A 17,934-nucleotide genomic window follows, 5' to 3' on the forward strand; every position below is an offset into this window, starting at 1 on the left:
GTTGTTTTCCAGAGAAATATCTCACAAGGAGAAGAACAAAAAGTGAAGAATTTACAGAAGGGGCAGATTCTCGAATTAATCAGGGCCTGAAGTGAAGATTGGAAGCTTCAAGACAAAATAAAAGAAATTTGGGGCTGACATTTTAAGGTAAGACATTTAGTGCCATTCTAAACAAGTTTGTAGAAGGAAGTTTCTTAAAAAGAGTTATGGATTTTGAGTTATGAATTTTTGAAATTGAAAAAGGAAATTGGTGCGTAAACCGGCAGCTGCTTGGGAAGATTAAGCAAGCAACTCACCATAATGAGCGAGAATGAGAGCGAGATAAGAAAATGAGTTAGAGCGAGAGCGGGATAAGGAAATGAGTGAGAGCGAGAGCGAGATAAGGAAGAAGTGGATCTCGCTAAGGATGAAAATCTCGCTGGTTTGTGTTGAATCTCGCTCAAGAAGAGAATCTCGCTGGAAAGTGACAAATCTCGCTAGAAAGTGGTAAATCTCGCTCGTGAGGATGATCTCGCTCATAAAAGTGATCTTGCTCAGGACGGTCATCTCGCTAGTAATGCTGATTTTTATTGATGAAAGTTTCATTAGTAAGTAATCTGTTTGAAGCATTTTGATGAGAATTCTAAGGAATCTAACCGGGAATTATGTCCTTTCAGGCCAGGAGGAGCTAGGAGAGGCATATAAACCGTTAAGAGCCCTGACAAGCTGTGAGTGACTAAAATGAACTTAATGCTTTCAATGTTTATGTATAAGAGACCATGTAAGTTACAGCGATGTTGATGATGAATTTATACTTTCTCAAGCAACAAATGTTTAATGAATAGCATAGCATATCTTCTCCAACTTGTACATGTTTTAACACATGCCAAGGTATGTTGTGAATTCACTACAAAAGTTAAGTTCCTATGATGAAGCATGCATTTTGGAGGAAGGCTATGGTAGAATGAGTCTTTGTGTAAATGGTATGCAATTAAGCCTAATTTGATGCTAGAAAATAACTCGGAACTGAAGGACACAGAGAAGGTATCTGGGTAATAGTACCTAAGGTGTTGACGGTACTTAGAAAACTCCATGTGCACGTAGGTAGTTCTAAATGAGGGGCCAAAGTATGGGTCTCCTAGGCCATATACCAACAATAGGAGGCCACAGTATGGGTCTCTTGGCCGGTGACAGACGTTGAGAGCTAGAGTGATGTATGCTCGTTCTCAACTAAGGAATAATGATGTTTAATGACGTTTAAGAATGTTTATTAATGTTTATGTTTAGTGGAAGGTGCTTGAGATGTTCATCGATATATTTACATGTTTATAATGATGTAATGCATGGTGTAATATGATTTTATAGTCATTCACTGGGTTACCAGCTCACTGATTTTCTATGTTTTCCTTTTCCAGGTAGCGGTCAGATTCCTCAAGGTTCATCCTGCTGCTGCTTGCCACTGAAAGGCTCAGCTTGTTAAGAAGAATTTAGGTTGATGGTCTGTCTATGTACACATGTTTTGAGGGGGATTAAGGCTTTGTTATTGAAGTTTGGGCCCAACTATATATATTTTACCTGTAGATGTCATGTCATGACCGTTTGCATGTGATTATATAAAATTATATAGAACCTTATGGCGACGTGTTGTATGTGTACATTAATAATGTTTAGTAGGTTAGTCCTCATCTTCCTACCAGGGCGAAGGAACTTATGTTGGAAGCATAACCGACCACCTCATGTTATTAGAAGTTTATGTTTTGTGTCCCAATCATATGTTTTCATGACATGTTGCATGTGACTGTGCATTTGGTCACTACCTTAAGTGAGAACTACTTACTGGTATATTATATACTCATATTATTTTACAGACTTTGTATGTAAGGACACAGCCTAGGTGGCATGATTAGATGTTGCTCAAGGGGCCAACCATCAAACTCATTATTTTGGTCTTATAGGCATTTTGTTCCACTACGCTAATGTTTAAGGATCCTGGTGTTTTGTAAAATAAACTTTTTGTATCATTTTGCTACTTAATTAATAAAATTTTAGACATGTTCTTTTGAGGGTTTTTTTTTTATAACCAAAATGCATCTCATGACATAAAATCTAAGTATGCATGTTGTAGCGGTCAGGCCTTAATATGTAAGGATCTGGTCGTTACAGTTTTGTATCAGAGCATTTGAGCCAAGTAGGCTCTACTGCATTAGAAGAGTCTTAGTATTTGACGGTTTCGCTTGTTAAGTGATGCCCACAGTTATGCCAAATACGTTGGTATGTGGAATTTTCAGACAAGTAACCTAGTTAATAATTTAGTAAACATAAGTATGAGTTAAAAGAAAAATAAATAAAATAGAAAATAAAATAAAATAATAAAATATAATAAAAAAAATGTAGGATTAGATTGCTTCCTTATTATGAAAGAATGTGTGTACCAGATGCCACCACAACAAGCTCCAACAGACCTCGAAGTGAATCCACAGGAGATCAAAATCAAGGAAATGTACAAACGTCTTATGTGTTACTTACACCAGAAGTACTATAAATACTAATACAGAATATGAGTAATGGAAGCACAACCTCATCCACCACACCAATAACCAATGATACAAATGACTCGAGAAGCATTCGAGAATATAGGAAGTTTAATTCTTCAACATTTGATGGATCATCTGTGGATCCAACTATAGCAGAGAATTGGATAACAGAAATAGAAACTATTTTCCACCACATGAACATCCCAGAAGAATAGAAAGTAAATTGTGCCACCTTCATGCTAAGAAGTGATGCAAAGTTTTGGTGGGAATCTATACAAAGAACAATGAAGGGTTCGATTTCGTGGCAGTGATTTAGTCAGGTTTTTTACAAAAATTATTTCCCATTGACAATAAGTTACCAGAAAGAAGTGAAATTTCTTAATCTTTGTCAAGAGAACATGTCGGTGGCGGAGTATGAACAGAAATTTGATCGTTTGTCTCAATTTGTTCTCCGACTAGTAGACATAGAAGAGAAGAAGGTGGAAAGGTTTATCTGGGAATTAAGAAAAGGCATTTGAGGCACAATCATTGCCTTCTGACACAAAGAGTATACACTTGCCCTCAAGTCGGCCTTACTCATGGAAGTAGATCTCGCTGCCAAAACCTCAATTCTTGAACGAGGATTCATGCCAACTAAAAAGAGCAAATTCAACCAACAAAGCTTCCAACATTCACAACGGCAAGCTAAAAATTCCTAAGGCACTCAGGACGTACAGTCACAACAGAAGAGCCAAACTTTCACATATCCTAAGTGTGGAAATTGTAGAAAACACCATCAGAGGCAATATCTTCGGAACTTAGGAGTATGTTTCTATTGTGGCCAGACAAGTCACTATGCAAAGGCTTGCCCAAAGCTCGTCAACCAAGTATCAACTGCTCAGACCACCCAACCTACCAATAACAAGGTTACCCAGTAGTAGAAGGGATGAGTATTTGCTGTTACACGACAAGAGGCGGAGAATCAAGATGTAGTTGTTACAGGTACATTACCCATCCTCGAGTATTATGCCTTCATTTTATTTGATTTGGGCTCTAGTCATTCATTCATCTCTACAACATTTGCACAACATGCTCAACTAACATCAAAGCCCTTAGGCTACATTCTATCCGTAGCTACTTCTATCGAAGTATCTATGCTAGTCAGCTTGACAGTGGAAAACTTCAAGTTGTCAATATCAGGACATAAACTAGGGGTGACTCTTATCATCCTAGACATAAGTGATTTTGACATAATACTAGGTGTGAAACCCGGATTTCAATTTCCCTACTTAAGCAAATAACTAAGAAAATTAACTCAACATGAAATCCTATGTTGAAAAGGAAGAAATTCTAAGTGTTTAAATAAACTTTCCTTGAAAAGTTTGGAGTTAAGCCTTAACTAATAGAACTTAGGCTAAGTATGAAGTTAAAAAGGAACCATGCATTGGATGTTAATGGATGAGATCAGCTAAGTTGGAAAGAGATTAAGCATTGAAGCCAAGGCAACCATGCGTTGTGATGGTGGGACGCATGTGGGCCGAAGCATTGGCAAAAGGCGTTGCCAAGAGTTGCTCATGCATTGAGGCTACATGAGCGAGAGCGGAGAGAGCAAGATAATAAGCGTAAGATGTTGGGGTGGACGATCGTATAGCTAGATGGGGGCGCTAAGTGATGTGCTAGATGATCGTGTAGTTTCAGGTGGCGCTAAGCGATGCGGTACACGATAGAGTTATACAATGGGTGATGGCATTACACGATCAGTGTAAGTGCTAGATGATAAGGATAGAAGCTAGGAGATAGTGCTATACGATAGCACCAAACGATAGCATTAAGCGATGAGCGAGTGTTAGACGATAAGCTGAGCGTTAGACGATGTGTGGGCACTATGTGATAGAATACACGATGAGCGTAAGCGCTATACGATAGGCCAAGCATTGGATGATGAATACGTTAGGCAATGGCGTTGCACGATAAGCAGATGATAGGCAGATGTGTTAGACGATAAGACATCGGCGCTACACGATGGAGCTAAACGATGGGCGCAACAGCTATGCGATGGGCTATACACGAGATCATTGAGAGCGAGAGGTTACTAAAAGATTGAGTTACACGATGGGGCATAATACTACACGATGGTTCAGCATGATACGATGTACTACATGACAAGAATCTGAGAGCTATGGGCTGGAAAAAGTTAACCGGACATATGGCGTCGAAGGAAATGCCTAACAACCATGCAGTTTGAACTGGACGAAGAAGAAAACATGAAAATCAACTAATTTAAGCAGGAAAAAAAAGGAAGGAGACACTTCAAATAGGAGGTGGTGAGGTTGGGCATTGGCAGATTGGGAGAAGAACGCTTGGACATGCTCAAAGGAGGAGGAGTCAAGTTAAGGTGAAGTGTGAGACGCCTATAAATAGGGCAGGATACTTCACCTCAATTCACAAAACATTTCAATCCTGAAAGATCACTTAAAAAGGAGTAAGTGAGAGTAAAGAAGAGAAATCTATGCATGAACGGAGGAGAAGCAGCGTTGATTGGACGGTGACCAAAACAGTGGCGTTGGAAGAAGCAGAGTGTACGGACAGATGCCTAGGCTAAGTTCAAACAAGGAGTTATTCCAAACTACTCGTGAAAATCAAGTGATTTTTAGACCAAAAGCTTTTAAATTGAATGTATTTTTGGTATGAGGGCTGTTATGAGGAAATTCTTACTCTAAGGCTGTTAAATTCAAGGAAAAATGAGAGGTGTTCACCAGTGAGAAGACAGTCAAGCCAGGTAGAGTGAACTTGAGACTCTGAACTTTCAAAAGAGAACCTCAAAGCGAAACTTTAAAGTAAGCTAGTTAAGAAATTTTTAAACATTTTTGTAGAAGGAAATGTCTTGAGATAAGGTTCGGAAGGATGAGTAATCTAAGCTTGAAGTTGAATCTGAAATAGGGTTCAACAAAAGAACAAGGGAAACTGGGTGAACTGGGAAGGAAAAGCAATCCCAGCAGATCACTGTGAGTGGCTTCTTCTTTTAGTCCTTTAGCATATTCTGAATTAATATGCTATAGTTTATGAACGAATGCTTATACCATAAGGTGAGCACGGGATTGGGATAGTCAGGGGATCAACGAACCTAGCACCTGAGCCCAAAATGAAATTTCACAGGATGGTCAGGGGACCAAGAAGTCTAGTTTCATGAGCCTTTGGGGGAAAACCTTGCATGATATAGTTAGAGGGCCGACAGGCCTAGCTTCTAAGCCCATGAAAGGGAAAACTATGTGCACGTAGGTTAATGAATGTTTATAGATGTGGAATGTTAACTATCTACCGTGTGTGTAGGTGGGTTTTTAAAAAGCTTCATTCAAGATGGAAGTTTGCATAGTAACCTCATGATATGATGTTTATAAGTTAAAATAGACTTATAATTATGATTCCACTCACTGGGCTTCAAAAGCTCATGTTTTACTTTCGTGTTTTCCTCGCAAGTAGCAGAAGAGTCCAGGTTGCAGGGAGTGATCAAGGTCTGCCACAAGATAGAATTAGTGCTAAAAGAGTTTTGTAGTCGGGATGGGGCTACGGTTTTAAACATAATTTAGAAACTTGTAAACTGGTTTCCTAAACAAAGTATGTGATTCCATTTATTCCATTAAGTATTTCACTGCATTATTGAATGTTTTAAAAGGAAACTATTGAGGTGTGGGCAATAGGTGTCCTTAAAGAGTAACATTTATTGTTACCACGCCTCCTCTTAGATAAGAGACGAAATCTGGGAGGGGTGTGACACTAGGTATGGACTGGTTAGCAGCAAACTATGCAAGCATAGATTGCCATAATAAAGAGGTCATATTCACCTTTCCAACAGGAAACAAATTTAAATTTAAGAGTTCTAATATACAATCAACTCCAAGAATAATTTCAACCTTAAAAACTAAGCATTTGCTCAACTATGGGGCTTAGGCGTATCTAGTGAGTGTGGTGGATTCACAAAACCAAAAAGATGATATTAAGGATATTCACATGATAAGAGAGTTTGAAGATGTATTTCCATAAGAGCTTCCAGGTTTACCACCTAGTCGAGAAATAGAATTTTGTATAAACCAAATTCCCGGAGTTGAACCAGTATCTAAAATACTATATAGAATGGCGCCTACGGAGATAAAAGAACTTAAAATACAATTACAAGAATTGTTAGACAAGGGATTTATACACCCTAGTGTGTCTCCTTTGGGAACACCTGTTTTATTTGTTAAGAAAAAGGACGGATCAATGCGTTTATGTATAGATTATCGAGAGTTGAAAAAGCTGACAATAAAGAATAAGTACCCACTCCTACGTATTGATGGCCTATTTGATCAATAACAATGAGCCTCCATATTCTCCAAAATAGACTTTCGATCTAGATATCATCAACTACGAATCAAGGAGTCAGATCTTCCCAAGACTGCTTTCTGAACAAGATATGGGCATCATGAATTCGTTGTGATGCCCTTTGGATTAACTAATGCCCCATCAGCCTTCATAGACTTGATGAATAGAATTTTTAAGGACTATCTGGATAACTTCGTGATCGTATTCATAGATGATATCCTGGTCTATTCCAAGTCTGAGGCAATACATGAAAAACATCTTAGGGACGTCCTTTCCATATTGAGAAATAAGAAGTTGTATGCCAAATTCTCCAAGTGTGAGTTTTGGGTGCGACAAGTTGCCTAGCTAAGGCATATTGTAAAACAAGAAGGAATCTCAATATATCCTGCTAAGATTGAAGCAGTTAGCAAGTGGCCTCGCCCAACAACAATCAGTGAGGTGCGTAGCTTTCTTGGATTAACAGGATATTATAGATTATTTGTGAAGAATTTCTCAAGTATAGTATTACCCTTTACTAACCTCACCAAGAAGAATAATCCTTTTGTCTGGAATCAAGCATGTGAACAAAGCTTCCAGGAACTAAAAGAAAGATTTACTATAGCCCCTATTCTCACTATACCTGGCGGATCAGGGGATTTAACTGTCTACAATGATGCATCAAAGAAGGGGCTTGGCTTTGTCTCGATGCAACACGATAAGGTAATAGCATATGCTTCAAGACAACTTAAACCTTATGAACAAAACTATCATGTTCATGACTTGGAGTTAGCCGTCATAGTCTTTTCTTTAAAGATATGGATACATTACTTATATGGAGAAAAGATCTAAATCTATATAGATCATAAAAGCCTTAAGTACGTCTTTACCCAAAAGGAGTTAAATATGAGGAAACGAAGATGGCTAGAATTCATCAAAGACTACGACTGTGAGATCTTCTATCATCCAGGAAAAGCTAACATTGTAGCTGATACTCTTAGCCAAAAGTCAGCTCACATGGCAACTCTGAATACCATCTTCAAACATATAATGGATGACCTGGAAAGAGCTAAGATCTCACTAATACCAGAAACCATCACAGCTCGAATAACACAGCTAACTGCAAGTCCTACTTTAAGGCAAGGGATAATTGATGCACAACAAATAGATAAATACCTAAAAAAATAATTGCGGTCAGAGAATAGAGAAAACAGTGAATTCTCTATAGCCCTAGACTCTACATTTCTCTATAGTGGACGTCTATGTGTACCAGATGATGAAGAAATTAAGAAAGAACTACTGAAGGAAGCCCACGAGTCATGCTTTTCAATACAACTTGGGAGTACCAAGATGTATCAAGACCTGAAGGCACATTACTAGTGGCATAACATGAAAATGGACATAGCCGACTATGTAAGTAAATGCTTGGTTTGTCAATAGGGAAAAGCTCTAAGGCAACAACCACAAAGACTCCTCCAACCTCTTAATGTTCCAGAGTGGAAATGGGAGCATATTTCCCTGGATTTCATCTCAAGACTCCCAAGAACTGTTAAAGGCCACAACATGATTTAGGTGATTGTGGATCGACTCACCAAGTCGACCCATTTCTTACCCTGCAAAGCCACTCATACGATAGAAGCACTAGCTCAAATGTACTTAAAGGAGATTATTTGATTGCATGGAGTCTCAGTATCAATTGATTTAGATCGGGACCCTCGTTTTGTCTCCAAGTTCTGGAAGAGTTTGTAGAAAATAATAGGCACCCAACTAAATTTCAGTAGAGCCTTCCATCCAGAAACTGATACCAGATAGAACGAGTTAATCAGATCTTAGAAGACATGTTGAGGGCATGCACTTTGGATTTTATAGGAACGTGGGATTTACAACTGCACCTTATAGAGTTTGCCTATAATAATAGTCATCAGGCGACAATTGGTATGGCTTCTTTTGAAGCCTTATAAAGAAAGAAGTGCAGGTCCCTCATACAATGGGATTAAGTATGGGAACGAACACTACTAGGGCCTGAATTGGTGCAGCAAACAACAGAGTCAATTAAGTTAATTCGTGAATGAATGCAAACAGCTTAACGCAGACAAAAGAGTTATGTTGATAACCGTCGAAAAAAGTTGGATTTTAAAATAGAAGATCACGTATTTCTAAAGGTGGCACCAATGAAAGACATTATACGTTTCGGATGGAAAGGCAAACTTAACCCTTGCTTTATTGGACCCTTTGAAATACTGAAGCGAGTTGACCAAGTAGCCTACTGATTGGCGTTACCACCAACCCTTTCTACAATACATAATGTTTTTCATGTATCAATGCTTCGAAAATACGTATCTGACCCATCACATGTAGTAAACTATGAACCCCTACAAATAAGTAAAAACTTGGAATATGAAGAGACTCTAGTTTGCATCCTAGCAAGAGAAAGAAGTCAATTCATAGGCGAGAAATAAATTTAGTAAAAGTTCTTTGGAGGAATCAGTGAGTAAAAGAAGCAACATGAGAATGAAAAGTGGAAATGAGAACCAAATACCCTTGTCTATTTAGGGATCAAGAAACTTTCAAGGACGAAAGTTCTTAAGGGGGGAAGAATATAACAACTCAAGTTGTATACAAACATTATAGGAAATTGAATAATGAATGTTAATTAAGGTTCAAGATTAAATCTAGATATTAGTAAACAGCTCTAAGTTTAAAATTTGGCCTATAAATCTTATTTGTCATCAGATAAATAACAAACATAATATTTATTTGAAAATTATGCAAATATCCAAGTAAGAAAAAAAAATATAGTAAATAAAATAATGCAATATAAGAACATTTCGAAGAAAATAGAAAATAATAATAATAATAATAATAATAATAATATGTAGAAGGTTTAAGATAATAATGGTAATTTTTTTTTAAATAAAAAAGAGATAAATATAAAAGAAGATAAACATTTAAAAAAAAAAAAGATAACATAAAAAAATAAAAAGAAATAAAAAGAAAGAAAGAAGATAAATATAAAAAAGGATAAACATTAACAAAAAGAAAAAAATATATAAATATAAAGAAGATAAATATAAAAGAAGATAAACATAAAAAAAATTAAAAAGAAAAAACAACAACAACAACAAGATAGGGAAGTCGGTTAAATAGGGAAGTGGTGCACTTTGTTGGAAAACAAAAACAAAAAAAAAAAAGAAAAGAAAATAAGAGCATTTCAAGACCAAACAACAATGAATAAATATTATTGTATTAAAGGTAAGTAGTTTATCTCACCTTTTCTTTAAGTGTTTTATAGTAGTGTACCTTTGTTATGTTGCTTTATTATGTTCTTATTGTTATGTTGCATTACATGTTTAAAACATGTTTCTTTTATAAGGGACCCCATGATGTTTGTTCACGATTATGTTAAAATCATGTTTTAATTAGGTATAGGTTATGTTTCCAAGGCTGGTAGGGCATATATGGTTGCACCCATCTTATGTTATGTTTATGTTAGGGACTAGTAGGGTACATATGGTTGCACCCCTCTAGTCCAATCTTACGTTTATGTTAATGGTTAATGTTGGATGCGACTTTGGCCCTGCTGACTACATGACCCGCTAACCATCAGATGGGTTAGTTTTCGCTTAAGTCCTTATCTTCCTAGTGGAGGAACTTACGTTGGAAGCATAATAGACCACCTCATGTTATTATAAGTTTATGTTTTGGGTCCTAATCATATGTTTTCATGACATATTGCATGTGACTGTGCATTTGGTTACTGGATATATTATATACTCATCCTATTTTTCAGACTTTGTAGGTAAGGACAGTGTAGGTCACATGACTGAACGTCGCTCAAGGGGCCAACCATCAAACTCATTATTTTGGTCATATAGGCATTTTGTTCCACTACGCTAATTTTTAATGATCCTGATGTTTTGTAAAATAAACTTTTTTGTATAGTCTTGCTACTTAATTAATAAAATTGTAGACATGTTCTTTTGAGGTTTTTTTTTTTTTTTTTTTTTTACCAAAACGCATCTCATGACAGAAAATCTAAGTATGCATGTTGTAGCGGTCGAACCTTAATATGTAAGGATCTAGTCGTTACAGATGCAATCTCGGAGGGAAAACAGATTTTAACCCAATCGTTATTACGAACAACCTATGAAAGGTTGGCTTACTTATCATGGTTATATCAAATGGATACATAATATATCTTTTAAAGTATACTCTATCATTAGTATGAACTAGGTGAAGTAAGAATTTAAAATGTTCAAATTCGGGTTTTAGGAAAAATTATATTTTATATGAGATATAATTTACAATTAAATAATTAATTTATTAATTATTTATTTTTTAAAGTATACTCTATCATTAGTATGAAAGAGTTTTTTAAACTTGATTAAGTGTGATTAATCAAAGCTAGATGTCAAAGACAATTTAATATATGATATTAAATTTGTTTATTTTATTTAATTGAAATTGTTTTGATTAAATAATTTCCAAAATTTAAAAATTGTATTTCACTTTTTAATAAAAAAAAAAATAGTTAGTGGAAAAATCCAATTTGTTGGATTTTTCCACTAACGAAGTGGATTTTGAAGTTGCATTTCCCAAGCTTGACACCTAGAGATTACATGCTAGTGAAGTTTGAGGTAGAAGAAATATAAAATGGGATTTTGCATGTGTTTTCTCTTTAAATGGCTTTGTTTTTTAAATTTGTAAGACTAATGCTTCCTCAACTTTTGATCTATAATCTTCCACTTTACCATCCTTGTTTCTATAGTGAAATTCCCTTATTTTCACTAACAAAACGGTCCCACGATCGTGTTCTTCAACTGGAGAATAGTGGAGATTTACCATTGGTGGTGTCGTTCGTGCATGGGAGAGGAAGTTTGCAGTGGAGTCTACAAATGTTGTATTTTTTATCCCTTTTGCGACACAATAAAAGCTTTTTCTATTCTTTTATTAACAAATTTATGTATAGGATTCCATTCGCCCCATGGTTGGGAACTAATGCTCCCCAGTTTTATCTTTTCTTTTTTTTTTTTTTAATTAGGTTCTCATCACCGTCTGTTCCCCTAAATAAAATTAGAAAGATCTCTGAATGGCTAAAAGAGTCAAACCAATTCCTCAGAGGACGATACTCGGTCTCTTGACCGTTTTACTATATTATAATTTGACGCGTGCACTTGCACTACCATCAATGTCAAACCAATTCCTCAGAGGACGATACTCGATCTCTTTGATTTCTTCAATTAGATAACAATCATGCATCTCTTTCTTGACTTATTCACACACATACACATACACAAATATATAATTCCATATAAAAAAGAGAGAATTGTGTAGGATAAGGTGAATGCATCTCTTTCTTGACTTATTCACACACATACACATACACAAATATATAATTCCATATAAAAAAGAGAGAATTGTGTAGGATAAGGTGATTTTCCTAGATTGTTTTCAACTACCTTTGTGGAATTTTCCAAAAAAGAAAAAGAAAAAGAAAAAGAAAGCAACATTTGTGGAAAATTTTTTAATTTATTAGGTTTATTTTTTCCTTTCTAATTGACTAAACTCATTTACGGTAATTATTCTTTAAAAAAATCACATTTGTGGAAAAAATTCGAATCTAGATTTTAATCAAAAATTCACTTGAAAATTTACTAGACCGCTATTGTGATATTTTTTTTATTGAACATTAGAAAATATAATATTTTTAATCAATCAAATGTGAAATAAAAATCTATTTTTCGAATTATCAATCCAAAAAATATTTCAAAATCAAGTAATATGCACAAAAATCGTGAACTATTTACACGATTTTCTTGGTGCACACATGACACCCAATCTAAGTAACTCATGTACCAAGTACACGATTTACCCCTAAATCATGAACATTGTACATGATTTACCCTAAATATGGACTGGGTAAACTATTTACCGAACTCATCTACCTCATCCACGATTTAACAACCCTATTTTGGAATAATTTCTTTTTAACTCTACTTTTGTAATTAATTATTTAAATCACATTATTTATTAAAAAAAAAATCTTAAGACTCTTTGAAATAATTAAGATAAGTGAAAGGAAAAATAATAATAATAATAAAGGTTTGAAAGGTGGGTATGAGAATGAAGAAAAGAAATCAATAAATAAATAATTGGTAAAAAAACAAAAAGATGATAGATGATGATAATGATGATAATAATTAATAAGTAAATAAGATGAAGCACAACACTTTTATTAAACAAATAAAAGATATTATAAAATAATGTGACGCCCACCATATTTATTAAACCAATAAATAAATAAATAATAAAATTGAGTCCTACTGTACTTATTAAACCAATAAGTAAATTAATATAGAATAAAAGTGGGACCCACCTTTACCTTTACCAATTTCCTTTTCTTCTCCTTTCTCCTTTTTTCTTCCACAATTTTTTTCTCCTTTTCTCTTCTTCTTTAACCTTTTCCTTCTTTAAGGGCTCCTTTCCCTCCTTTCTTCTCTTATTTCTTCACCTCAAGTGCCATTGGAGCTTCGTCGGAATCGTGCCCAATTGTTTCATGTCACTATGTTCGTGGGTCGTTGGATGTTTGCAGCTCCATATTCGATATGCTTGGTAGGTTTAGAGCTCATCGAAAATTGTAGTTGCGGGAAGTCGCCAAATCGAAGGTCTGTCATCTACGGGTTTGTCGAAAGTTTTTTCTCTCCTCTTTGATTTTCACTCTACTCTCTACTCACCCATGGCCAAACCCCAAAATTTTCTTATCTCTATCCCTTCTCACTCAATCTTTCTTTCTTGGTTCCTCCTCTCATCCTCACTGTGTGTGTTCAATTTATAGGAGAGTTCTACCTTTGAAGTTGAGCTTTTCAAGGGATTCAAATGGAAGAATGAGAGAAATAAGGAGAACATTGGGGAAGAATAGGGGAGTTCGTTGGAGAATTTGTAAAATAATAATAATAGTTAAATAAATAATAAATAGTTATTATTATTATTATTATTAATAAATACTAAATTAATAAATAAGAAAAATGAATAGACAAATAAAACATACTATAATAAAATCCCATAGATATTTTGCTGGAATTTCTCAACAGCTCATATCCTCAATACAAAATGATTACAAAAATACTTAAAATTACATGGTGGAATAAATATAATTTCCAATACGCCACCATAAAAAAGGTAAAGGAATGGTTCCCAGAGAATGGATATCTTCAAGACTTAGATTTGAAAAATAATGCCGAGTTCTTAAATGAAAAATCAAAGCTTGTTACAGCTCTGGCTCAGACCACATCTAAGACATTTTCAACAAAATATTAGCAGTAGCAGCTCCTACATCTTTTGCCTCTCCAACGGCTTCCATCCAGGAAGAAGAAGACAGAAGACAACGAACTGGATTATGATCTTGTTGATCCTTTCCTCAACTCACAACCCATGTGAGCTCTGAATTCAATAAAAGTACTTGTTTCACAAAGAAATGAATGGTTTTTATAAGGGATACTTCATGTGTAAACTCTGTAAATATTTGTTTACACTGTAAATAAATTTCTGTCAGTTAAAAATTTGAAGAAAGTATTTGAAGCAATAGCACGATCAACGAAGAAAATTGAAGACTTGAAGACAAATATTTTTTGTTAATCGTGCATCTGCTCATTCGACAACACCTAGTTTGGCCCATCCACAAAAGGATGTAAGTCAGAGTCCTGGCTTATAATCAGTCTAGCACAAATGAATACTTGGAAAAACCAATAATTTGGTCAACAAGAAACCAAATTTAAAGCATCTTTAATGAAGCCACTTTGATATTAAAAAAAAAAAAAAAAAAGAAAAAAAAGATGAGGACAAAAAAGAGAGGATAAATGCCTATTCTCCTTCAAATTATTTTACCGACAACTTCTCCAAAAAAATTATTTTCAATTTCTTTACTTTTGGTTTTCACTTTTTACTTTGTACTTTTATACTTTATTACTTTTAACTTTTTTATTTTTCTTCTTTTTCTTATCTCATAATTTTCCATTATAACTTTGTAGATCTCGTGTAAATTATCAAATCCTATTCCAATAATAATATCTTATCTTTCCAAAAGTTGAATCTATCATGAGTCTTGTCCTATAGATTTGATCTTATCTCTTAAAAATTTTCATTTAATTATCTTTTGTCTTTCGGAGTCTATAAAAGACTTCTAAATTGTAATTCAAAGGCATTGCTCAAAATTCCTTCAAGCTATCTTGTGTTATAAAGCTTGCTATTTTTTTTTGCTACTCACTTCTAATTTTTTATCCTAATTATCTTTGCAATTAGCATTATTTTTTATCCTAATGCGAGTCGAAGCATTATTCTCCTCTAAATACTCTAGCAATAAGAACATGTCGTCGTTGTCGTTGTCCATAGTAGTGATTGGAGCATTCTCCATGACTGATTGGTGAGCATTGACATTATCAAGGAACGCGGGAAGGTGTTGAATCTTTCAGGAAAATTGATGTGATCGATAGTCCGTTGGAAGTAGTAGGCAACGGCGTCGTAGACCCTTGCTGCTAGCTCTCCATTGTGGAAACTGTCTATCCAAAGCTACTTCTTACAGATGGGGTCATGAATCGCAGTTGTCCATTTTCCCATTTGATTACTCCTCTATAAGATCCAGGAACATCGTTGTTCATTTTAATTTCTATTTTCCCCACACACACTCAAATTAAACGAACTATCAAAAGCTAATAAGTAATAACCCCTACATCCTCAAACATCTATTTATAGATAATCTTATGTTTTCATTTTCCCTTTATGATTCTAACCATTTATTCACATTTCTAATGGTTGTTCTCTTCCCACCATCTGATTGTTGTCTTAGTGTTAACCATTACAAACTTTTCTCCAACCATTAATTTTTATTTCCGATGCTTCTCTACCCAACCGCCATTGTCTAGTTGTGTTAGTATAACCATCAAAAACTATACACAGATTTAAACAAGAGCCAACTGGAGGACTAAAGTTTTTATGAGTTGGAGTTGCAAAACTTTTAATCTTTTTATTGCTAAAATTTTTAATTTTTTTACTAATAAATAATAATATAATTATGCACCCTGTAAAAAAAATATAATATAAAAGTTTCTAGTATAAGTTTTAAATTTTGGAACAATAATAAATTCTATTTTTTTTATGTATTTTGGTTTTAGATGTTTTTTTTACTAAACATTTAAAAAGAAAAATTTCTAACAAATTTAGTTTGAAATAATTTCTTCTCTTGTCTTACTTGGACTACAAAATTTACTTAATAATACTTTAAACTTTTATATACTAACAATAATAATTTTTACAACTTGCAATATTAACGGAAAAAAGCTCCCAAATTAAGGTATAAAAAATAAACAAGAAAATTGTGGCAAAATGTACTTTTGGTCCTTAGGGTTTGAAGTTAATGTCTATTTGATTACAAATGTTTTAAAACGAACACTTTAATCCCGAGGTTTGAGAAATGATTCTAAATAGTTTCTAAGACTACTTAGTTCATTAGTAAAATGATTTGGCTATCAAACAATGAGTGAGCAAGCTAATTTTGCAATTTTTTAACTAATTTAATATTCTACTAAAGAAAATAATAAAAAATACATATAGTACCTTTATTTTATAGATGGATAGCAGTAGTGGTAATGTAAGTGGAACTAGCAGTAGTGGTAATGTAAGTGGAACCGGTAATAATGAAATGCCACCTCCTCCTTTTCCTCCCCCTCCTAATGTTAGCCAAACTCCTAAAAATATACCACCCTTACCTCCCAAGTCCAATCAAAAGAGATCTAATAAACCAACTTCGTCTATGTGGGATCATTTCACAAAAGTGGTAGCGAGTACTAATGATGGAGCTAGGTGCAAGTATAACTATTGTGGTAAAGATTACACATATGATAATACTTGTGGAACTAATACTTTATGGAAGCACTTAAGAAATCAATATAAAAAGTATCCATATAAAGAAGAAGAAGAAGGACAAACCACCCTAACTCTTGTACCTACAAATGATGGAAAAGGAGTCAATGCTAGTAATTTTGTGACAACATTGTTTAGCCAACAAACGTGTAGACTGCCATGCACTAAGATGATAATTATGAATGAGTTTTCGTTTAAATTTGTTAAGACAGAGGATTTAGACACTTTGTAGTGTTTCATGTCCTAAGTTGGATGTTCCATTGAGAGTAACAATTGCTAGAAATGTATATCAACTTTATCTTGAGGAGACAAAAAAGTTGAAATCATTTCTATTTAAAAGCTCTCAAAGAGTTTGTCTTACTACCGACACATGGACTTCGTTACAAAATGTGTACTACATGGTAATCACTACATATTTTATTGATTCTAAATGGGTTTTGCATAAGAAGATTTTGAGTTTTTGTCAAGTTGCTAATTATAAGGGATATTGGGAAGGAGATTAAGAGTTGTTTGTTGGAATGAGGGATTGAAAAAGTCCATCACTGTTGATAATGTAAGTTCTAACGATGTGACTATTTCTTATGTTAAAAGAAGACTCAAAAGTTGGAAATCTGTTGTTTTAGATGGAGAACTATTACATATGAGGTGTTATGCCCACATTATTAATCTTATTGTGAATGATGGACTGAAAGATATGCATGATTCTATTGCCAGTGTTCGTAATGCTGTGAGATATGTTCGATCATTACCTAGGAAAATGGAAAAATTTAAAGCTTGTGTGAAACAAGAAAAAATTCAGTGTAAGGCTCTTGTTTGTTTAGATGTGACAACTAGGTGGAATTCTACTTATTTAATACTTGAACATGCAATTAAATTTGAGAAAGCGTTTAGAAATTTAGAGAAGAAGAAAGAGAACTTAGATTTTGTTGATTACTTTGAGGAAGATGGCTGTGGAAATAAAAGATTGAGGCCCTCAAGTATATCTGATTGGTTGACTGTATGTGTGTTTATTAAGTTTTTAAAAAGGTTTTATGAAACCACCATAAATATAAGTGGATCTTCATATGTGACTTCTAATGTTGGTTATAAGGAAATTAATAAAATAGAGTTGGTATTGTTGCTCCATTTATTTAAGCAATTGATGTTTGAAAGAACGAATAAATTGATGTTTGTGGTTATGGTGATTGATCCT

The 17,934-nt window shown here is 34.4% G+C and overlaps 1 long non-coding RNA gene across 1 annotated transcript; it reads left to right on the forward strand.

Annotated features, from left to right (window-relative positions):
* Nucleotides 1–10,011: 10,011 nt before the first annotated feature.
* LOC150035055 (uncharacterized) lies at nucleotides 10,012–14,417 on the forward strand. The gene is made up of 2 exons (XR_016530662.1): nucleotides 10,012–10,079; nucleotides 10,618–14,417. It is a non-coding gene; the product is annotated as an uncharacterized LOC150035055 (long non-coding RNA).
* The last annotated feature ends 3,517 nt before the right edge of the window (nucleotides 14,418–17,934 follow it).

Source organism: Benincasa hispida, chromosome 7, assembly GCF_027475165.1.
Source record: "Benincasa hispida cultivar pf3 chromosome 7, pf3_genome.v1.1, whole genome shotgun sequence".
Classification (NCBI taxonomy): domain Eukaryota; kingdom Viridiplantae; phylum Streptophyta; class Magnoliopsida; order Cucurbitales; family Cucurbitaceae; genus Benincasa; species Benincasa hispida.